The sequence below is a fragment of the Balaenoptera musculus genome, chromosome 1 (assembly GCF_009873245.2).
Source record: "Balaenoptera musculus isolate JJ_BM4_2016_0621 chromosome 1, mBalMus1.pri.v3, whole genome shotgun sequence".
Taxonomy (NCBI): Eukaryota; Metazoa; Chordata; class Mammalia; order Artiodactyla; family Balaenopteridae; genus Balaenoptera; species Balaenoptera musculus.
The window spans coordinates 1,039,785-1,063,284 of NC_045785.1; the positions used below are offsets into that span (position 1 = coordinate 1,039,785).

A 23,500-nucleotide genomic window follows, 5' to 3' on the forward strand; every position below is an offset into this window, starting at 1 on the left:
GCTGAAGGGCACCGCGGGGAGGGCCGCTGGCCTAGGCCCCGTTGTTTGCCTGACGGAGGATCTGTGTGATCCAGCCTGGCAGCTCCCGGGCCACTCGATGCCGAAACCATTCAGTGGGGTCCACGCTAACTTTCTGTGACATCTCCCCCTCTCCCCGAGTATTTGTAACTTTTCTTTTAAATATCCAGGCTTATTAAATTGCACACACAGAATGCTGCATTGGCTCAGTTATTCTTGGGAGGCCTGATTAATTCAGCTATTGCATCAAACTTTTTTTTTTTCCAAATCTGTGAATAGATGCTCCCGCCCGGTTTTCTCTGGGCGCCCCTCCAGCGGAGTGTCAGAGTCTCAGGGAGCGGAGGAGGGGAGGGGAAGTGAGGGCCTGTCGCCTGCGCTCAGAGGGGGCCACCGCGTGCGTTCGTGGATTTGTGGTGTTTCTGCCCTTGGCTAGGCTGGCGCCCAGGTGGCAGCTGTCTGCAGACTGTGGGGCTGGGATTGGGCGGGAGGGACAGTCTGAGTGGGCAGCGCTGGTGGGGGAGTATGCTGATGGGAACGGCCGGCGACGGATCCCAGCAGGCTGGCCGGACCCTTCGTTTCAGACTGGGAGCTGGCTCTGGGTGGCGTGGTGGGCGCTCCCTGCACACTGGGGGCCTTTCTGTTTGGGGTGCCCGCTCCCTCGACAGCCATCGTGGCCCGAGGGAGCCCTGTGTGCAGGATGGTGGTGGGTTCTGGCCGACTGGGTAGGCCTGTAGTGGGTAAGCCCGTGGTGGGTCACTTACCCAGGGTGGAACGCAGAGGGGCTTGTCTGACAGGGTGTGTCTATGTCTGTGTCCGAATCTCGGTCGTGTATGTTTGTGGTTCTCTTCCTGGGGTGGGCTCTTTGTTGCAGCTGCAGGCCCGGGCCTTGGCCCCCTTGCAGCAGGCTCTGCTCTTCTGGACATGGGTGTCCGTAGGCTCAGCTTGTGGGCCCAGGGACTGCCAGGTGAGAAGGCAGGACCGTCCCCTGAGCCACAGTCCCAGAGAAGAGGTCAGAGCGTGCTTTCGTGCCCGGTGATTTCAACAGATGGTCAGCGCCACCCTTTCTCCTTCTGTGCTCCCCCCAGCGCCACTCAGAAAGCTCATTCACTGGTTACAAAAGTCTCCCCAGTGACGACGAAGATGTGATTGCTGTAAGCGGTTGGGGTCCCCAGGCCGAAGTGTCAGCACGGCCTATCCTCGCAGCGGTGGTATGGGCCGGCGGTCCGGTGTCCCTCCTTCCGGGCCTCGGCCGTGTGGCTGGCTGGCCGCTCACGCGCTCCTTCGCCTTCCTGCCACTCCTCCACCTCGGGGGGCACTCCTCCTGCTGGCCTCGGCCACTTATCCTGTTCCCGGGACTCTGCCCACTGCCTTGGCTCTGTGACCGTGCGGTTGGGAATTCTGGGGTGCGGGGTCCCTTTCAGAAGTCGCCAGCACAGCTTGTCTACATGCCAGGGACACCCCACCCGTGAGAAGGGGGGTTCTGAGGCTCAGGATCAGGGGGACCCATGGCTGCCCAGACCCTGCTTGTTCTGGAAGAAACTGCCTGGAAGACCCCCTCCCCGGCGCCCTGCCCGCCTCTGTTCGCTCCTCCCACTCCCTGCTTGACAAATTATTCACGGGTTGTGTTTTGATCTCTTCACTTTTCTCGTAGCTTATTTTAATATTTTTGATCCCCCGAGGCTGAGGGCAGAAAGGAGCAAAGGGTGTGCTGGCACCGCTCTTGTGGGGGCCGTGGGTGCTGGGGCCATGCGGTGAGCCGAAGTGTGGTCCAGGTGCTGGGGGCCAAGGCGTCGCCGGGTCTCCTGCCAAACGGAGGCCCGCGTCCTCTGCCGTCAGCAGTGGGCGGGGGCCAGGGATTCTCGTGGGGTCCTGGTGCCCGACGGCCTTCGCTTGCCCTGCTGTGCCTGCGGCCTGACCACGGTGGGGCGGCAATCCCTGTGGTCGCCCCAGCGTGGGACCGAGTGGGGGGGCGGGGCTCCAGCCTGACCTGGAAACCCTTGAAGGTGGCATGTCCATGTGTGCCAGCCAGGGCCCTCCTCAGTGTTGCCCCCCACGCCACGGGGACCCCAAGGACGTGCTGTCGTCCGTCCCACGGCTGTCGGGGCTGCCGGGGCCCTGGCTGCTGTCCTCGGTGTCCCGCACTGGGCGGGTCTGACCGTGGAGCCCCACGGGGCTGCTCCCATGTCCTCGCCCTGTCCCTCGCTCCATTCCTCACTAGCTGCCTGACCTTGAGCAAGTTTGCCTCAGTTTCCTCACTTGTGAAAGGGGGACTGTAGTAAGTAGTGGCCGTTGGCAGTGTTTTTTGGGGCGTGTTTAGGTGATGAGGTCATAGGCGGGGCGAGGATGTGTCCTTTTGCTGCTGGGAACGTGTGGCGAGGAGATGGGGGCCTCAGAGCCTTCCCACGGTCCCCTGCCCTTTTCTTCTGCCTAGTCGATTCTGTCCCTTATCTGATGGCATTTGAACCAAACCGGACCGGTGTTTTAACGGTACGGCTGCTATTAGTCGCGGCGGGGCGTTGGTGCTGCCAGCCTGCCTGCTGCCTGGGACGCACCCCTCGTTCCGCGGGAGGGCTCCTCGCAGGCCGAGCAGGCGGCGGGGGGGGTGCTGTCTCCCTGGGGCTGGAGCCAGGCCGGTCCTTGTGTGGTTAAGAAACGGGCTCCTGGGAGCTGCTGCGCCTTCGGAGGGTCCCGCTTCTCAGACTGGAGACCGGGGATGGTGTTCGCTCACTGAGCCTCTGTCATTCAGACGCTGCGTCCTTGCAGGAGTCTTCTTCGTAGAGCTGCCTGCACGGCAGGGCTCGCGGGCCGATGGGCGCCGTGCTGTGTGTTGTGAGTGTCCACGGTGCGGTCTGTCTAAATTCCTCGCGCTGGAACCGTTTCCTTGCGTCACCTGATGACGGCTCTCCAGTCAGAGAGCAGTGTTTTCTCAAAGTAGAGACCCGGCCGGGCTGTTGGCGTGGCGGAGCGTTGAGTTTCTTGGTCTCTGTTGGGGATCGGCTGTGGCTGTGGTGGAGGGCGATCGGGGCCTCTAAGCCGGCTGCGTGTTGTGCATTCAGGCTGAAATGGCCACGGGAGGGGATGGAATCGGGAACGTGTGACAGATTGGAAGGGGCTCTGGCCAGCATGCCTTTCCCGGCACTCCCTCTTTCATGGGGGGCTGTGCTCACCGGATGCCGTCAGGTTTGGCCATAGATGTAGAGGTTTGGCTGTCCTTTTTTTTTTTCTTTAAGATATTTATTTCTTTATCTGTGTATATATCTATTTATCTATCTGTTTTTCTTGGCTGCGCCGGGTCTTAGTTGCGGCATGCATGCGGAAGCTAGTTCCCTGACCAGGGCTCGAACCTGGGCCACCTGCATTGGGAGCGCGTATCTTAGCCACTGGACTGCCAGGGAAGTCCCTCGGCAGTCCCTTTGTCCACTTGTTTTGCTCGAGGTTTTCATGGGGCTCCATGGTGATTTCCTGGCTTTGGATGCTCAGCTGAGAAGGCGGGGTGCCATCGGGCGATGTTGTGAGGCCAGGCTCCTGGACGGGCCCTGCCCCTTGTGCAGGAGGACAGGGTCTGCGGGTCGGTCTGGTCCTCAGCGCGAAGGCCCCAGAGTGAAGGCCGGGGCCTCGTCAAAAGGGAAACAGCAGCTTGAGGAGCCTCTGGTTGCTGCCCTGGGCCCTGTGGTCAGCCGTGTGCGAGGGAGGGAAGGCGTGGGGGGCTGGCCCTCAGTCTGTGTGCAGTGAGCGGGCCACGTCTGCCCGTCTTCAGCCATCCTGCCGATGTCCAGGACGTCTCTTTGGAGCTGGGCGGGGCCCTCATCTCTCTTGAGTGGCCCTCGCCTCTGACCCTCCTGCCCCCCGGGGCCCCTCAGTCAGCGTGGGGCTTCGAGAGTAGGGCCAGTGGCTCCCACGCTTTCTTGCAGCGCGTCTGGGTACCGTCTGTCTCAGATGCCAGGCGAGGCCCACGAGGAAGTCTGGGGAGGGTGACCGCCGGGCGCCGGGAGGGCCTGGGGGAGGCGGTGCTTCCGGGCCCTGCGCCCCGGCTGTCTGGCGGGAGGTGTCCGTGGCCGGCGGCCGGACTCTCTGTGGCCCAGAGACTGTTACACAAGCGGCAATAATGTGTCTCTTTCTAAGGATTGCGAAAGTTGGGGAGGATTTCTCCACTGGAAGAATTATGCAAGTTTCAACTGAAATGTTTTTTAGAAGTTTCTTTGTTTTGAGTTAAAATACAGAGGCTGAATTATTTTCTTAAGATCTGGGAGAGCTGCGGGAGAGGGAGAAGGCTCCGTTTTTCCGAGGGCCCTTCCTTCCCTCCTGCCCACTGGTCGTGGGGGGAGGGGGCGAGTCCAGGGGGGCTGGGCCCTGAGATCGTGGGGCGGGGGCTCCGGGCCACACGCATCCGTGGGTTAACGAGGGCCGATCCGAGCCTCAGAGAAGGGACGGGAAGTCGTTCCCAGGAGTGTGGGGCCCACGCGGTGGGGTCTGAAGCTGGTTTTGGTCGGAGTTGGGTTAGCACTGCGAACGGTGTCCGTGTGTTCGTGTGAGTGGAGTGGGGCGGGCGGGGCCTTGGGCTGCATGTGTGTCCACGGTGTGACCTGTGCCAGCGTGGCCCGGGCCCCCATGCAGCCCCAGGGCAAGCGGGGAGCAGACCACAGCTCTGATGCTGCTTTCTGTGAACGCAGGGCTGGCTTCTAGAAGCGCCTACTTCAGCGCAGTGGGACGGCCTGGGGAGCAGATAGGATGCTGTCGGGTATTTGGCGTTTGCGTCTCCTCTGATTTTACATTTTTGATTTAGAAAGACTCAACACTGCGACTTCTTGATTTTGCAGCTACAGATAATTCAGGAAGTTGGCGTGGCTCTGTGGGCCGCGCAGCCCGCAGCGGTCAGGCCTGCCCCGTGGTCTGGGCTCTCCGGGGAGCCCTTGTTGCGGCCGGCTCTGGGGTTGTGTGTTTGTGGTTGTGTTGTCGGCTTCATGGGGGGGGGTGTTGGTCTCGGCTGGGTCCCCAGTTCCGGGCCTGGAATAAATACTCGTTGAATGACTCATAGAGGCATGAAATCACTAATCGTCAAGGTTTACTGGCAGCTTGGCTGTCGATGGCTAGAAAAGGAGAGAGCGGGGAGCTTTCCCGGGAGTGGACAGAGCTGTCCTGTAGGTGTCGGGCGTCCTGGCCGTGCTTCACACTTGCTTGGGTCTGCGTGGGGGGTTCGAGGGACGGCTCTCCCTGGACAGGCGTCGCGTGGCGTCGGCCCTGGCGTGGCTCCCGCTGGGACGCTGGTGGGCTGCTTCGAAAGGAACATCTCTTGTTGAAAGTGGGCCCCCCGCGACGTGGCCGGCAGTGTGGAACTGGGCTGAATGTCAGGACTGTAGGTGGGGGCGGTGGATGCATTTTGGGGTCAGCCACTGGGTGTCAGGTGGTCCTGTGTGCCCGCGCTGGCCTCCCTCAGCACCCGAGGAGCTGTTGGCCACGTCGTCACGGGAGCCAGGGGGTTGTGATTGGTGTCTGGGGACCTGCCCGAAACCTGGGCCTGGCAGCACGGTCTTCTCCGCACCCCACTCTTCCCAGCTGGGCAGGGGCGCCCCCGTGCCTCTCCTGGGCCACGTAGCGTGTTCCGGGAGGGCCGAGGGTCTGTCCCGCTTCGTGTGCAGGAAACTACCCCAGCACGGGAGCCCACCTCCACATCCATGGGCCGTCACAGCCACACCCGCTACCAACAGCCCAGAGGGCCCCAAGCCTTGGGGAGGCCGGCGGCCCACCTGGCTCCGAGGCTGGGGGTATCTGGAGGGCCTGCGGGGCTGTGACTGGGGCTGTGAGTGCCCAGCTTTCTGGGTCCACGTCTGTTCTCTGACACCTCAGGGTTCTTTCATGTTCCCGTGGCCCTGGTTCACGGCTCAGGCCTGGCGGGTGGGCGAGGCATCCACGTGGCAGCGGCAGTGACAGGCGAGCTGGCCGGTGACCGCGTGTGCTGCCTTCACACCCGACCTCCTCGCTCTCCGGGGTCGCCATGGGCCTCGCGGTGATGCTTGGTGGTTCTCCCACGGCCCTCGTGCTTCCTCCTGCCCGTCCTCGTGGACGCGTTCCTGTTTGCCCGGCGTTCTCCTCTTGGATCAACTCACTGCTGCCCTTCCACCCTTGGAACAAGAGGGGCGGGCCGTCGGCCCTGCGGACCCCCTCTCGCCCTGCGTGCGGCTGGGATGCCTCACACGAGAACCCACGGGTCCAGCCGTGGACGGCAAGGTGCACAGTTTTCACGCGGACCCGCCGGGCGCGGGCCGGGCCCTAGAGACGGTGGGGCCTCGGTGCCCCGGTGCTTCGTGTTCCAGCCGCCGCCGAGTGAGGCTGGGCTGGGAGGCTGGGCTGGGAGGCGGGTGTGGTGGTCTGACTCCAAGACGTTGCCCCCTGCGGGGCGGGTGTGTCTCTGGAACCGCAGGGCCGGTGCTCCGTGAGCCCCTGGAGGAGTTGGGACAGATGGGGCAGGGGGGCCGCCGTGCTGCCCCTGGAGGAGGGGCAGGTGCATGTGTCCCATGAGTGGTTCTGGAAGCCCCTGGCCCCTCCCCACCGGAGGTCAAGGCAAGGCAGAGGTGCTGGGCTGCAAGGGGGGAGCCTTGGGGCCGGGGGGGGTCTCTGCTGGCCTCGCCCTCCTTCTCCACCTGGGGTGGGGACCCCAGGCCTGGCGTGAAGCCCCCAGGGTCCCAGCCCTGCCCTCCCTGGTCATGCCTGGGACTGCTGGCTCCCCTCACCTGCCGCCTCCCGCTTCCTGGTGTTCGAACCGCGTTGCCCAAACCGTTAAAAAAATTATACTCCCCAGTTGAATGATATGCAAATGTAGTCAATTAAGCGAGGGGATTTTAATTAGCAGTTTAAGTTCATGTGTGAAGTGCCTAGCCTTAATTACTTGACAGTTTTGTTGTAAATTTGCTAAGTTTTTTTTTGCAGAACTATCAAAACTGTGATTTTTTTTTTTAACATCCTTGTATGTAATAAGTGTCGCCTAGTTTGCCTGACCCTAGTGGGTCTTCTCTGCATTTATAAAGCTCTTTAGGTTGTGAAACCAAGGTAGGCCCTGGGCTGGCCCCGTGTCACTCCAGGAGGTAAGCTGTGCTTCGCGTGGCCCCGGGCAGCTGTGCGGGGTCCTGGGCTCCCTGGTGGGGGACACTCAGGACCCTCCTCCCAGCCGGGGTCCGGCCACCTGCAGCAGAGCCGGGGCCAGGCCATGTGCCGATGGGTGCGACTGCAGTGGACCGCGGCCGCGGGCCCCCGCCCCGCCTGGCGCTGGGACCCCTGCGGGCTGGGTCCCCGGCATCCCTGCCTGCCGTGAGGGCCCGGGGATTCTGAACCGCGCTCCTTCCCACCGCGAGGAAGAAGCCCTCCCCTCCTGACCCCCACCCCCCCGGCCGACAGCGCGGCCAGGCTGGCCCCGTGTCCAGTCTTTGCCGCGGGGCGGGCGTCCTGCAGGGGAGGTTGGGGCGTGTTGCTCTTCTTGTTGGATCCGTGTTGGAGTCTTCTCCTGGTTGGGGAGAACTTGCTTTAATTTTCCTGTCACTGCTATTGAGGTGGTCTTGAGTCACTTGGGGGGTCTCCTGTGGTTTTTAGTGCCCCTCGGGATTTAGCTACCCGAGCTGGAGGCCTCTCACGCATCACGTACGTAGCTAGGCTTTTAAGTGTTCCGTTAAACACTTACACTTGTGTTGCGATTTCTCTCATGCGTCCCCGTGCCAGAGGCCCTGGGGTCCCCGGGGCTGAGGGCTGTGGCCAGGACTCCGCAGGGCAGCCCCGCAGCCTGTCCCCGCGGCGGCTGTAAGCGGGCAGAGGGATGGGGGCGCAGGCAGTGCTTGGGGGCTCGCGAGAGAGTCGTAGACACTCCGGGGCCGCCTGGGCCTGTGCCTTTGCTGCTACGGGGTGAGTGGAGCAGAGTCCTGCCCAGCAGAGCCCACCACCTGAAGGGACCAGCGCTCGTCTCTCAGTGCCATGGTGACGTGTCTGTGACTTATAAACTGGGAGATTCAAGAGTGCCCCGAAGTCGGGAGGTCAGTTCACGCAGCCACGTGCCCGGTTCCACACGTGCCATCGTGTTACTCGTTTCGTTTCGTCTAGCTCCTTCCTCCTCTTTAAAAGCAGATCCCAGGCGTCATCTCACTTCATGTTTAAGTGTTTCAAGATCCGTCTAACAGATACGGAATTGTGGAAAATCACCACCGTGCTGCCATTAGCGCATCTAACAAAATCGTCGAGAATGTCTTAATGCCAGCCGGTCCCCGGCCTGTGTTCGGATCCCCGCCATCTCAGACACAGTCCCCTGCGGGGGCTTTGTAGGATCCGGGGCCGCCGTTGTGAGTGGGTGACAGCCCTCCCTTGGGCACACGCCCCTGTGTGCACATATGTCTGTGCACGTCTGTGCGTGTTTACAGCCACGTAGCATGTTTGCGAGTAATCTGTTGTATCAAGGGTCCTGGCGTTTATTCTGCATCTGAGGGTTGGGCCATGTTTTTGTTATTACAAGTGATGCTTCAGGGAGCGTCTTACCACGGATCCCTCGCAGAAATCTCAGCACAGCAGCGCGTGGTAGCACGGAAAGTCACGTACACCTGCCCCCTGCTTCCTGCCCCTCCCAGGACACCACCCTGAACGTCCCCCTGTGTCTGGCCCTGCGTCCACGAGGCTGCTGGCTCCCACCTGGGCCTTGTCGCGCGGTCTGCTCGCCTGGTTGCTGGGCGCACGCCAGCCTGTCCCCACCCTTGTGTCGATGGACTTGGGGGTGCCTGCGAACAGGAGTGTGGAGCGCCCTTGGTGCAAGCGTGTGCACGTGTGTCTGGAGCACCGGCCCCTGTGGGGAGCGGAGGGGAGGGCAGGGCCTGGGCCCTGAGGTGGCCCAGATCAGTGGTCACCGCAAGTGCATCTCCTCAGACGCCTGGGACTTTCAGTGAGCTTCTTGAAGGAGATTCGGTGGCTCAGAGCGAGCTCCCTGGCCTGTTTCTTTCATTTAATTATTCACGCACACGGTGTGTCTTTATGCTTCTCTGGCATCTTTGGTCGCGTGGGGTGACTGTGTGTGCTTAAATCTACGTGCACATTCCTGGGCATTTCTCAGGAGACTCTGACCCCCGCAGGGTGTAGGCCTTTTTTAAGGGCTCTTGATTCTGTTACCAAAATTCTTTCTCTAAATGGCGTGCCAGTTACACGCCCACGTTCCTACCTTCTCACAACGTTAGGTTACCGTCATGCAGAATAGCTTTGTTAATGTGAGAGGTGAATAGCTCTCGATTCCTTTTTTGCTAATGGAGTCAGCCATTTTGTTATTTTTAGTATTTTTTTCTGTAATTTTCCTTATACGTGGTTTTTTGGTGTGTGTGGTAAAAGATATGTACCATAAAATCTCCCACTTTTTTTTTTTTTTTTCCTAAGTGCACAGCCCAGTGGCATTAAGCACGTTCACACTGTTGTGCAAACATCACCACCATCCGGTCTCCAGAACTTTTTTAACTTCCCAAACCGACACTCTGCCCCCATTAGACACTCTCCACCCCTCCCCCAGCCCCGGCCCCAGCCTCCTACTTTCTGTCTCTGTGAGTGTGGCTCCTCCAGGGACCTCACAGAAGCGGGATCACACAGAATGTGTCCTTTTGTGTCTGGCTTATTTCACTCGGCATCGTGTTCTCAGGGTCCATCCACGTTGGAGCAGGTGTCAGAATCACCTCCCTCTTTAAGGCAGAATGATATTCCATTGTATGGATGGACCACGTTTTGTTTATCCGTCACCAGGCAATGGACAGTTGGGTTGCTTCCATGTTTTAGCTACGGTGAATAGTGCTGCTGTGAATGGGTTTAGCTTTCTTTCAGTTTTGTGGGGCACATTCTCACAAGTGGAATGGCTGGTCACACGGTAATTCTGTGTCTGCTCTTTGAGGAACCTCCGTACTGTCTTCCACAGCAGTGGTGCACCTGCGTCCCAGGTTCCCCATATCCTCGCCCACACTGGTTGCTGTTTTTTGATGGCGGTCATGGGTGTGAGGTGGTGCCTCGCTGTGCCGTTGATCTGTGTTCCCTGATGATCAGTGATGTTGAGCATCTTGTCGTGTGCCTGTTGGCCGTGTGTGTCTTCTTTGGAGAAAGGTCTGTTCGGAGTCCTCTGCCCTTTTTGAACTGGGCTGTTTGTCTTGCCTTGTTCAGCTGTAGGAGTTCTCTGCCTTTCCTGGAGTCTGATGTTTTGTGTGCTGGTTCAGTCACCCCTCTGTTGTCAGTGTGGCTGGACACCCATCTTTGTACAAGGAGACCCCGCGTGCCTCAGACCCTCTGGTGCAGCCGGCACGGTGGGCGGGGCAGTGACCTGCTGGAGGAGGGGCTGCCGGCGAGTCTCATGGTGGAGCGCGGCGGGTGGACCTGGATGCAGAGGTCGTTCGTGATGGGGCGCCTGCGCCGTGCCCGGCTCGTGGGGGCTGGGAGAGAGCCTGCAGGGGCGGGGGTGGCTCTGCCCACCACGCGCCGGCCGTCTTCGCGTCCTGGGGAGGCCTCTGCGAGGGCTGCTGCGGGGGCGCCCTGGTCGGGGCCAGGCTTTGGACAGATGGCCGGGCCTCGGCCCGGGGTGGGGAAGGGCAGGGCAGGAGCGCGTCAGGCTTCGAGGGGCGGCCCAGCGAGCCTGGCGTGAGGCTGTCTTCTCTCTGTGAAGTCTACCTCCTGCCCCAGTTTCTGGAGAAAGTTCTGGTAAGAGGAAGTGATGGACTCTCTGAAACTGATGCTTCTCCCCACACAGAGAACCGCGTCTCCACCTTTTAATCGTGTCACCAGGTGTGGGTGGCACGCTGGGCCCAGAGCAGGCGGACACCCGCCCCTGCCCTGGACAGCTTGGGGCAGGAGTGCCCTCTGGCCGGACGCTGACTTTTCCAGGGAGACTAAGAGGAAGGTCAGAGCTGCTCCTGGGCAGCCGGGGGGCCGACGCCGAGCTCGGGGGCCAGCGTGCGGACCTGCAGCCCCACCCGGCTCAGCTCCAGGACAGTTGGGAGCCCGGGAGCCCAAGCCCAGGACCGCTGGCCCCTTGGTGTCCTCCCTCCACCTTCGGATACCGCTTCCCGCGTGACTGGCGCTTGTGCCCCTCTCGTGGCCCTGGGTCCAGCCCGGCCCCCAGCCGTGATTTCCACTAGTTTGGCGTTGGTCTCAGGAGGCCATGGTGACGGGGGGGCCCGGGAGGCACGGGTCCTCCGGGTGGGCCACTCGCTGCTGTGCTCCGCCACCTTGTGGAGGTGTGGGTGGTGAGGCTTGGGGTGGGGGGGGCGGCGTCCCTTCCCTGGAGCCCCGAAGGGCCTTGAGGTCACGGGGTGGCCCCTGGAGCCTGGGTGGTGGCCTTGGCCGGGGCGGCCATGCCCCGCTGCCCGCACCCCGGCCCCGGGGCTGCACTGCCTGAGCTGATGACCCGGACCATCCCCGATGTTTGCTTTCCAGACGCCCCCGTCTTGGCCTCCTGCGGGGGGGTGGGGCGCGGGATTGGACCTGGGGGGCCGAGGTGACCGTCTGCTCTTCCGTCCAGCTTTGTCTCAGCTGTTGACTGTGGCTGAGAGACGGGGCGGTGGGGCTGTGCGGCCCGCCGTTGGCGCTCGAAAGGAGGGTCCTTGATTGTTGTTGGGCAGGTACTGCCGGTCCGCCCGCTGGGTGGGGTGACGCCACCGGCTGGATTCAAAAGGAAGACCCGGTGGTGGGAACCTGGGCGCGGCCTGCAGTGACCGCAGTGAGGGTGGCTCTTTGTGTTTGGGTTAAAGAAAAGAAGGACTTGGAAATCGCTCAGAGGGCTCTCCCCGGCCTCTCCCGCTGCCCACAGTGAAGCAGAAATCACTGTCTTTGGATCTGATTTTAACCTTTTCTTTCCCCCCCATCTTTTTTGTGCAAGTAGTAGTAAGTATAATTTTTTGGTATTTCTGGTCAAGTAGAAGTTTCTTGAAACTTAGAAAGGCAGTCTAGCTTAGTGTTTAGGGGCATGGATTCTTAAAACCTGACTCCTGGGAATTCCCTGGGGGTCCAGTGGTCAGGACTCGGCACTTTCACTGCCGAGGGCCTGGGTATCATCCCTGGGCGGGGCACTAAGATCCCACAAGCTGTGTGGTGAGGCGAAAAATTAAAAATTAAAAAAATAAAAACAAACAATAATAATACAAACAATAATAAACAAACAATAATAAAAACAAAAACAGAAACAACAAACAACCGAAAAACACTTGCTTCCTGGGCCCAGATCCTGGCTTGGCCGGTTTCTCACTTGGATCTGAGGCCCCGTCACTTCCTCGGGCCTCGGTGTCTCCGCCTGTAGAGTGGGGTGGTGGAGGTGCCCACCCCTGTGTTGGTGGTGATGAAGGCCCAGCACCGTGCGTGTGCTTCCGGCTGCTCCAGCCCTTTTCTCTTTCCAAGCCGGGGCATCTGAGGAGGCAGCGGGCCCAACAAGCCATCCCAGGAGCCCAGCCGGGGCCATGTGTGGGCATAGCGGGCTGGCACGGTGGCCTCCCTACAGCCAGCCGGGCCAGTGGGGCGGGCGCCAGCAGGTGCTGTGAGCCGAACACACAGTGAGCCAGGCGGCCGCAGCTCCTTGTGCCAGCAGCGGGCTCATGGGTGGACTGGGGCCTGTGCCGTCTGTGGTCAGTGTGTCCCATGCTGGCCACCCCGATGGACCTGCAAGCTCTCAGCCCACTTCCGAGGGGTGGGGTCCAAGATGGGGTGGGTAGTGGTGCGTTTGGCCTGGGCCCCTGCGTGTGGTCCTGTTGGGATGCTGGGAGCCACCCATGTCCTGGGGGCCCCTGGGCTCTGTGTGTAGGCCGGGCGTGCGTGGGCGAGCTCAGGTGCCCACCTCAGCCATGCCAGCAGGTGGTGCCCGGTGACGGGCTGTGGGAGTCCCTTCTCTGCCAAGTTCAACCTTCACGTGGCCCCATGGTGGGAGGGAAGACCTGCATTCTGTTTCAGAGCAAGGCTGACGGGATGGGATTTCAAGTGGGACAACTTTGGGTAATTTTTCAAGTGGTGATTTGGGTAAACGAGCCAGCAGCGGTCCTCTCCAGCGGAAGCAAGGGAGTGTGTGGAGGACCCGCTTAGGGAGGTTCCTTCCCTGTCCTGCTGTTGTTGGGCTGGGGGCTTGGGAGGGAGGAGCCCGTGGGGCGGGGTCACGGGCCGACCTCTCCTGTCGGCAGGAGCCAGGGTCTTGGGTCTCCGACAGGCCTGGCTGCACCGGGGCCGGGGGGTAGGGGGTGTGGGCGTCGCCATTCCCCTGCTCCCTGTTGGTCCAGGTCCTCACGTGCTGGATTCTGGATCATTGTACCAGGGAGTTGAACTGGAATTTGACATTTGTTTTTATAATCAGGTTTGTTACTGTTCAGGAAATCTGGAATTTTGAGAGTTAGGTTTTTCGTGCTGTTTGATTTCTGACGCCTTTGGGTCCGTCTTAGGAAAATCACTCAGCGTGGCTTCAATATCGCAGGCGGTCACTGCCCTGCGCCAGCTGGGCGTCCCCAGAGCGCCGGTGTCCACTCTTGGTGCGTGATCCCGTGTCCTTGTTCTGTGGCGTGGCTGTTGCTCCCGTTGGTAAACCTGCCGCCTCTCCTTGGTTTGGGACTTTTTATTTTAGGAAATCTTCAAACCTGCAGTGAAGCTTTGAGAGCAGGTTCACCAGGGTTCACACCCTGCTATGCTGGAGGGAGTGTCCGTCACTGTGGTCCTTGGGTGTGTGACCACCGGGGGGCCCAGCTGCTGCCCCGTCCTGAGCCTGTCGTCCCTCTCGGCCCTTTCACAGCGGTTTGCTTCTGCCAGGGACCCGCCAGGATGCGCCCTGCGATCCATCGGGCCGTCTCCTCCCGAGCCGTCTCCTGAGTTCCTCCCCACCTTTGGTCCTGCCTGACGCAGCATTTGGAGGGCGGAGCCGTCCTGTGGATCCACCAGCTGGAGTGCCTGGCGGGTCTCCTGGTCGGGGTCAGGTGGCATTTGGGGCGAATCGTGAAGCTGCAGGAGGCTCTGAGTCCGCCTCCCCTTGGGGACGGCAGCTTTTGATCACTGTCGTGAGTGGTGTCTGCCTTTTCTCTCCATGGTTAATAAGTAATCTGTGGAGAGACTTTAGACCCTGCCAGCATCCTGTCCCCGTGAACTTTCTCCTGGTGGGTTCGGTGTCCCTCTGCGATGCTGCCTGACCAGCGACAGTGGCCGGTCTGCTTCTCCCGGAGCTCTCCCCTCCCTCCCCCTCCTGCTGCTTGGTGTCACCAAATTCAGCCCGTTTCAGTGTCGCAATCGTTCTGCCATTATCTGATGCCTAAATTGTCCCTCTTTTGGCCACCTACTGGGACTCGGTCCCTCCTGATGGCTTTTCTCCCACCCCCCCACCGCCATGCCCCACACCTCATGGCAGCGTGTGGCCCGTCCTCTCCTGACGGCTCCCTTACAGGGAGCCGGGTCACCAAGTGGTTTAGTCTGAGACGCGGCCCCTTGATGTGGACACGCCTGCTCCCAAGCCAGAGCCCTGGGGGGTGGGTACCAGTCTCTGTAGGGGTTGCGTCACGTCGGGCAGCAGTAGGTGACTGCTGACGGCAGATGATCTTTCTGCACGTGAATGTTGGGCCGTTTTCCACTTCTCATTGTTGGGGGTCGTGGATGGAACCCAGCCGCTTCCTCCCCAGTGGCTCGTGTCTCGGGGGCCTCCCGTGGGGTTGCGTCTGTTGATATTTCACTGTCCCTGAGTCCAGAGGCCGTCTCTGTGCCTCTGTCCACTCCACCCTGGGCTGTGCCCGGACGCGCCGTGCGCTGGGGTCACTCACGCTCTTCCCTGCCCAGAACGTTCTCTCGTTCCTGCGCCTGGATCTCAGGAGGGGAGGGAGCCTGGTGCACAGCGCGGCCTCCAGGTGCCTGTCACTTCGGTTTGAGGTGGAATGGAGAGAATTGCAAACCGTCCCTTTTTTCCCCATTTGGAAAACAAACCTTAATCCTACCTCAAATCTCTGAAAGCCCTGTAAGATTAAAGAAGAAAAAGGGGCTGGTCAGTTTAGCTACCCTCAGAAGGGCGAGAGGGTTTTGAGAGCAGTAGTGGCTGCTCGAGGGTGAGGTCTCGCCCTTGGCAGGGCCCGACGCTCTGAAGCTCTTCTGGGCTGTGCAGGGGCGGCCGGGCTCCCGACAGGTGCCCCGTGGCCGTGTGGCTGGGGAGGCCCCCAGGTTCCAGGCCCTAGGCTGGTGGCACAGCCTCCCAGGGAGCAGTTCGCAGGGTCCCTAAGGGCTACAGTGCTTTGTACCTGCTGAGGGTCTCCATCCGTGTGAGCTGCTGACCACAGAGAGTTGCCAGAATGTTAACCCAAGGACAGGCACGTCAGTGCTTTGTGCCCACAGAGAAGACAGAGCTTAAAGACACGCCTGGCCCCTGGCCACGGGCACCTTGCCCCTGGCTTTCCGGCACAGTCCGCGTGCCTCCAGAGAGGACAAGGCCCGCGTTCCCACAGCCCCTCCGAGCTCGGGACGGGGTCCTTGGTTGCGGCCAGTGTCGGGCCAACGCCCAGCTCTGCCAGAAGGGCCTTTCGGTGGGTCCAGCCTGTCGGCAGGAGGTTGTGAGTACTGAGCCTCACGGGAGAGCGAGGAAGGCCTGACTGGAATGGATGTTCAGGGCCCGACTTGATGAAAGCTGCTGTGGCTGCTCGGTGGGGTACTGAGCGCCATGGCCCACAGCCTCGCCGTCCCGACCTGCAGCGCGTGGGTGTGGGCCGAGCCCTGCCACCCTTTCCGGCACCGGCCCCGCGGTCAGCCAGCGTGGGCGTCGCAGGGCCGGGGGCCTCGCGTCCCCCCTGGGGCCCCCGGCTCAGTGTGTGTGCTTGCTCTTGCTGTACCCTTTGTGTATCGCTGGGGCCGGGCCTCCGGTGCGGGGAGAAGGACAGTGTGAGAAGGACCCATCGCGAGTCTGTCCTCGGACGGCGATTTGAGGAGACAGCCTGTGAACCCAAATTCTCTCAAGCCCTCCTGCATACACGTCTTGTCCCCTCCAGGGGCCTCACTTTTATTCCTGGGCACGCGTTCCCACACGTGTGCGTTTGTTAGTAGACAAGCCACACGCTCCAAGCCCGACGGTGAGGCAGAGGCAGAGGCAGAGATGGGCCGCATGAGAGAAGGAGGAGGTGGCCCTGCTGTGCGCCCAGCCGGGTGCTGTGTCCCGGCCCTGGCCTGCCCTGGCTTGCCTGCTGCCCGCAGGGCCCGGGGGGTGGCGTGTGCCTGAGCAGCGGGCATAACAGGGCCTCGCTGCGCGGTGCCGTCAGCCGGGCCACACCAGTGCTTTCCGCCGCTCGAGGCCCTGGTGCCGTTACGCGCCCCGCCTGGGTGTCGGGTTCTGTGTGGCGCACAGGGAACCAAGGTGCCTTCGTTTGGACGCCGGAGGGCATGTGGCCCCGGGGAGCCCAGCCCGAGTGGGAAGGAGTGCCACGGCTGCCAGGGGGCGTGAGGGATGCGAGGGGCGGGGGCGACCCGTTGGCAAAGGCCTTGACCAGGCTTAGCGCTGGTGGCGCCTGTCCGTCGTGGGCAGAGGTGGACCCTGCGGGCGGAGCGCTTGCTGCCGGGGCGGGAGGTGCTCTGTTCTCCTGGAAGCCTCACACCTGCCCCGCTCATCCACGGCAGGGCTTGCTGTGACGGGGGAACCGTCCGGGCCCCGTGCACGCCCCGCCGCGACTGCCCTGCCGCGCAGCTTGCCCTTGCCACGGGAGGTGACTGCGCTCGCTGGTGTCCCCTGCTCTGCAGTCAGAGAAGGGCCGGAGGCGCCCCGAGCGGAGGTGACCAGACCTGTGTGGGCCGCGGTCCTGTGGTGTGTGCGCTGCCGGGCCTGGAGCCGTCCTGCGCTGTGTTGCGTTGTTTCAGGTGCCCCAGGTACATTGATAGGTGGTCTCTAGGTTGGTCCGGGGGACCTCTCTCGAAAGTTTCTCCGAGACTTCCTGATACACGTGGGAGCTTCTTGTTCATCTCGAGATGTTGATTCTGAAGTGTCGGGAAGGTCCGCCTTATAGACTGGGCCGTCATCCAGCATGATGCACCTGCTTGGAGCGCTGGCCGGCGGGCCTGTGTCCCTCCCCCCACCCCGGCCTCTTGCCGGCCCCTCTGCCCTTAGACGAGGCAACACTGGGCTGTGGGCCCAGCGATGGATGGAGTTGTCTCCAGGATTGGTGCTCACGGAAGGAGCTAGCTGGCCCAGGCCCTCTGGCCCATCCTGGAGCACACAGGGGGCTGGGAAGCCCCACCCACCGGGGGTCCTTCTCCTTGCTCCCTGTCCCTCGAGTAGCCCTGAAGCGGTGCTGCCTCCCCCAGGAGCCGTCACAGGGAAAGCTCAGGATCTTTGTTTGCCTGTTGTCCATTTTGACTTACTTGGTGCTCAGTCTAGACATGCTGGTGCGCTCTCTCTGGTTGCCGGACAGTCCTTGTGTGCACTTCTGGTTGTCACTGCCGCCCCTGGTGGGGGGAGCTGAGTTGGGTTCTTCTGTTTGCTTCCGACATCCTCAAGGTCCAGGCCAGCTGACTCTGGCTGTGACTCGGCCTTCGCAGGCAGGATCGGGATGTCCTGGGTGGACACGGCCGTGGCGGCTCTTTTTCCTCCAGATGCCCGTTCCCGCTGCGGGGCACAGGTGGCCTTTAGCCACACGCTGCCCGGCAAGGCCCGCTTTGTAACGCGGTGGAAGGTGCGGGCTTGTGCCCCTGCTCCCTATGTGCGCAGACGTCACTTCCCCGTCTTTTTGGGGTTTGAGGGTTTGATGTTTGTTCTTATCACGATGTGGGCATCCTCTTAACCTTTACTGTCACTTAGGGTCATGGCTAAAGGGCCAAAGGCACAAACCCAGTGTCCCTGTCCTGTACTCCCCACTTGGCTTTGGGCAGGGGCTTCCTTCGGTTCACGGCTTATCCTCTGTTGACCTGTGTTTCTCAAGTCACCTGTGCCTGCCACCCGTCCAGGCCTGCCCATGCCCTTGCATCTCAGGTCTGGATAAATCCACCCTTCGTGCTGACTGTTGTGATTGTGGGACGTGTTTACCTTGAGCCAGCGGATGTGTTCTGACCTCACTTCCTGTCTGCAGTAGCTCCTGCATCCTGACCTTACTTCCTGTCTGCTCTGGGTCCCGCATCCTGACCTCACTTCCTGTCTGCTCTGGGTCCCGCATCCTGACCTCACTTCCTGTCTGGAGTAGCTCTTGCGTCCTGATCTCACTTCCTGTCTGCTCTGGGTCCCGTGTCCTGACCTCACTTCCTGTCTGCTCTGGGTCCCGCGTCCTGACCTCACTTCCTCTCCTCTGCTCTAGGTCCCACGTCCTGACCTCACTTCCTATCTGCTCTGGGTCCCACGTCCTGACCTCACTTCCTGTCTGCTCTAGGTCCCACGTCCTGACCTCACTTCCTGTCTGCAGTAGCTCCTGCATCCTGACCTCACTTCCTGTCTGCTCTGGGTCCCACATCCTGACCTCACTTCCTGTCTGCAGTAGCTCTTGCGTCCTGATCTCACTTCCTGTCTGCTCTGGGTCCCGTGTCCTGACCTCACTTCCTGTCTGCTCTGGGTCCCGCGTCCTGACCTCACTTCCTCTCCTCTGCTCTAGGTCCCACGTCCTGACCTCACTTCCTATCTGCTCTGGGTCCCACGTCCTGACCTCACTTCCTATCTGCTCTGGGTCCCACGTCCTGACCTCACTTCCTGTCTGCAGTAGCTCCTGCATCCTGACCTCACTTCCTGTCTGCTCTGGGTCCCGCATCCTGACCTCACTTCCTGTCTGCTCTGGGTCCCGCATCCTGACCTCACTTTATGTCCATCCTGCGTCCTGGGCTTGGTCATTGTTTGCTGCTCCCCTGGATGGTGCTGTCCCCCTCCTTGAGGCTGAGGTGCTGGACCTGGCGTGTGCCCTGCCTCTTCGCTCTGAGCCCGGCGTCAGGCAGGTGACTGCGGCAGGCAGCGGTGGTGTGGTGTGGCTGGGCGCTGGGGTCCGCTGAACCGTTCCGCGGACACACTTGCGGATGGAGACGTCCTCTCTGCCGGCCGTGGTCGCTGGCGTCCTCGCACGCTGCGCGTGTCCACGTGGCCCTGGCCCTTCGCCGCCGCTGCCGGCCCAGCCTCCTCCCGCCCGCACAGGTGCTCCTTCGCTGGAGGGTAGCGGGGTTGAAGCATCTTTGTTCTTCCATCTTGAAACTGGTTTTTTATCGTTACGCATTTTAATTATTCCATCTTCTTGATGAGTGTCTCTGAATTTGCAAAAGGTTTTGGCGTTGTAAGCGTTCGGGAAGGAACAGCATGAAGAGCTGCTTTGAAAAGGAAGGTGCAGTGTTGCCAGTGGTTTGTGACCTGACCAGAAGCCGCTCTCAGATAACCAGGATTTATTTTCTCCAAGTGTTTTGTTTCTTGCTGGTGTGTGTGTGCATGTGTGTGCACACGTGTCCACATAGGGTTCACCGCCCTTGAAGGTCTCGCACTCAGTGTCTCGGGCTGAGTGTCGTCTTGACTGATGTTTGGAGGAATGACTCAGACCCCTTGTTCTGAGGTTTAATCATCCCCGAGCGACGAGCGGAGGCAGTCAAGGGAGAATGTGAACCAAGACAATTTTGGAATTGCCTTTTAAAAGTGGGTTGAAAACTCTTTGTCAAGAAGTGAAAAGAACCAGCAGGAGCTGTTTAGTAATAGAGGTTCGTCAGGACAAGTCTCGTTTTCCTTTCTCCTTTTCTGAGACTTTCTCCTGTGGCTAAGTCAGCAGACATGTTTTATCACAGATTGCCCAAGGCCCAGGGCCTCCCCTGCGGAGTGTGGGCTGCAGCTTTCTGTTAGTGCTGATTCTTGCCTCTGGTTCAGTCCGTCATTCTTGCCGGTTTTCTAGACGGGTGGTTCTAGAGCTTGAGCTTCAGAATTCTTCAGTGACTAGCTTGTGAGTCCCACCCCCGGAGTTTCAGATCCCTAGATCTGAGGTGGGCCCTGAGAATTTGCATTTCTTACAAGTTCCCAGGTGACACTGCCCCTGGGCCCCCCTGGGAGAAGCCCTGGGCTGAGGCCAGACCCCACTCATCTATGTAAGTAAAGCTGTATCTGCTCGCGGCCCTGCCCGTGGTGGCATCCACTTGGCCTGGGGCTGCTTTTGTGGGAGCCTGGAGCAGCTGGAGTGAGAACGCACGCCCCGAAAAGCCAAAAAAAAAAAAAAAAAAGCCAAAAATATGGTTTGTCCTTTATAGGAAGTGCTTGCAGGTTCCTGATCTAGACAAAGAAATGACTTGAATGCATGGCCACGGCATTTCTGCGAATCTTTTTGGGATGGAAAAGGACGTGTTTGGGATCGACCATGGATGAAATGGTGGCCTGTGCTGCTCATTTACACTTGTCATTGACCTTTAGGGATTGTTTCAAGCCATGGAACAAATGAGTCCTGGAATATAAAGGCTCCAGTTGGGATAATTGCTGTATAGTTTTTTTAAAGGCAGCTTTTTAAGGGTATAATTAACATAATAAGCTGTGCATATTTAAAACGTACAGTTTGATAACGTTGACAAACGTGTACACACGTGGAACCATTGCTACAGTCAAGGTGAAGAAACCGTCCCTCACCCGCAAAGTGTCCCGTGCCCCTCGGCGGTCCCTCCGGCCTGTCCCTCCGCATCCGCACCACCGAGCAGCTTCCTTCACTCTAGATGGATTTGCCTTGTCCAGAGCTTTATATACATGAAATCTCTTTTTCGGTCTGGTTTCTTCCACTCAGTATAATTATCTTGAGATTCTTCTGTGTGGTCGTGTCAGTAGTTGGGTGTTTTGTTTTTGTTTTTGCTCCACTGTACGGATTTGCCACAGTTTGTTTCTTCATTCACCTGCGGATGCTTGGGATCCTTTCCAGTTCTTGGCTGTTACTCATAAAGCTGCCGAGAACGCTCCTTTACAGGTTTTGCCGGGACGTTCACGTCTCATTCCCTTGTGTAGACACCTAGGTGTGAATGGCTGGGTCGTGTATTTGTGTGCAGGTTTGCCTTTCTAGAAACGCAGAGCTGGTCCAGAGCACCCGCACCACTCCCCATCCCCGCCAGCGCTTGCTGTGGTTCCTCTCTGCTTTCAGCCCTTCTAACAGGTGTGGAGGGGTATCTCATTGTGGTTTTAATTTGCGTTTCCCTAATGACGTTGGGCATCTTTTTGTGGGCTTGTTTGCCGTCTGTGTGTCTTCTATGGTGAAGTGTCCGTTCAAGATTTCTCTGTTATTTAAGTGGAGTTGTCGTCTTACTGGTGAATTTTGAGAGTTCTTTATGTATTCCGAGTGCAAGTCCCTTTTTACGTTTATGCTTTGCAAAGCTTTCTCCCTGTCTGTGGCTTTCTTTTTTCTTTTTTTCTTCTCAAGAGTAGAATTTTAACATTTTGATCAACTCCAGTGTACCAGTTGGTTCTTTTGGACGGGGCTTTTGATGTTTTAGCTGAGAAATCTTCCCTAATGCAAGGTCACAAAGATCATCTCTTTTGTTTTCTTCCACAGATTTTGTAGCGTTAAGGTTTACGTTTAGGTCTGTGATCTATTTTGAGTTAATTTTGGGGAATGATGCAAGGTCTACATTGAAGTTCATATTTTTGCATGTGGATGACCCCGTTGTTCCAGTCCCATTTGTTACAAAGACTATACTTTCTTGACTGAATTATCTTTGCACTTTTGTCAAAAATCAGTTGTCCATATGTGTGTGGATTTATTTCTGGACTCTCTTATGTTCAGTTGGTCGAGTTATCTATCTTTAATATCAATGTTGTGCTGTTTTTGATTATTATAGCTGTATAATTCTTGAAATCAGGTGATATTCATTCTCTAGCTGTGTTCCTTTTCAGAGTTGTTACGACTATTTCAGGTCCTCTGCATTTCCATATGAATTTTAGAATCAGTTTGTCAATTTCTATGAAAAAAAATCTTGCTGAAATTTTTGGTTGGGATTGAATTAGATTATAGATCAATTTGGGAAGAACTGATATTTTAACAGTTTTGAGTTTCCAACCCATGGTCAAGGTATATTGCTGCATTTATTTAAGTTATTCTTAGTTTCGCTCAGCAATATTTTATAGCCTTCAGGGCACAGGTCTTTGATGCCTTTTTTCAGATTTATTGATTTATCTCCAAGTTTTTTCTTTTTCTCTTTTGGTGTTGTTATAAGTACTCTTGTTTTTTAAATTTCAGCTCCTTATTATAAGTTGCTAGTACAATTTATTTTGCATCTTGCAACCTTGCAAATCATTCTAGTAGATTTTTGGAAATTCCGTCAGGTTTTACGTCTGTGAATAAAGGCAGTTTTGCTTCCTCTCCGATCTGCATGCCTTTTCTTTGTCTTGCGTGATTGCACTGGCTGGAGCCTCCTGTGGCTGAATAGACTTTGTGAGAGCAGACAGCCTTGCTCCTGGTCTTAGGGGAAGCGTGCAGTGTCTCACTGTTGGGTATGTTGTTCACACGTTACTGGGTTTTGTAGATGCTCCTTATTAGACTGAAGGAGTCCCTCCAGTTCTGTCCTTGATTGCTTTGATCAGGAATGGGTTGGAGTTTGTCAGATGCTTTTTTTGCATTTATTGAGATTATTTATATGGTGCATATCTTTTTTAGTTTATTAATATGGTGAGTTACATTGACTGATTTTGAATTCAGCTAACCTTTCGTTTTCTGGGATAAATCTCCCCTGGTCACGGTGTCTTATCCTTTTTAGAATATTGTTGACTTTGACTTGATAAAATTTTGTTTATAAATTTTTTTTTAATAAATTTATTTGTTTTATTTATTTTTGGCCGCGTTGGGTCTTCATTGCTATGCGCGGGCTTTCTCTAGTTGTGGCGAGCGGGGCCTACTCTTCATTGTGGTGCGTGGGCTTCTCGTTGAGGTGGCTTCTCTTGTTGCGGAGCACGGGCTCTAGGCACGTGGGCGCAGTAGTTGTGGCTTGCAGGCTCTAGAGCGCAGGCTCAGTAGTTGTGGCTCATGGGCTTAGTTGCTCCGCGGCATGTGGGATCTTCCCGGACCAGGGCTCGAACCCGTGTCCCCTGCATTGGCAGGCGGATTCTTAACCACTGTGCCACCAGGGAAGCCCTGTTTATAAGTTTTTGCATTTATATTCGTGGGGGATATTGGGCTATAGTTTCTGTTTTGTTTTTTTTTCTTCTTGTAATATCTTTGTCTGGTTTTGGTGTCAGAGTAATGTTGGATTCATAGAATTATTTGGGAAGTATTCCGTCCTTAAACTTTTTGAAATAATTATTTACTTCTTTTCAAAATATTTGGTAGCACTTAGCATTGAAGCCCATTTGGGTCTGGAGGTTTTTTTGTGGGGAGGTTTTTAACTATTCAGGTTATCTGTTCTAGGTTGAGAGTTGTTTTTTACACGTAATTGCCCAATTCATTTAAATTGTCAGATTTATTGGCGTGGGTTGTTGACAGTGTTTTCCTGTTAGCTGTAGAAATCAGGGCGGTGGCCCCTCTCACGTTTCTGATGCTGATCATTTTTCTTTTTTTGTTTTCCTGATCAATCTGGGTAAAGGTTTATCAATTTTACTGGTCTTCTC

At 58.0% G+C, this 23,500-nt stretch overlaps 1 protein-coding gene across 1 annotated transcript in view; it reads left to right on the forward strand.

Moving 5' to 3' along the window:
• Positions 1–23,500, forward strand: part of SKI (SKI proto-oncogene) — a 62,173-nt gene that overhangs the window by 5,069 nt on the left and 33,604 nt on the right. The gene's annotated exons all lie outside the window — the stretch shown is intronic.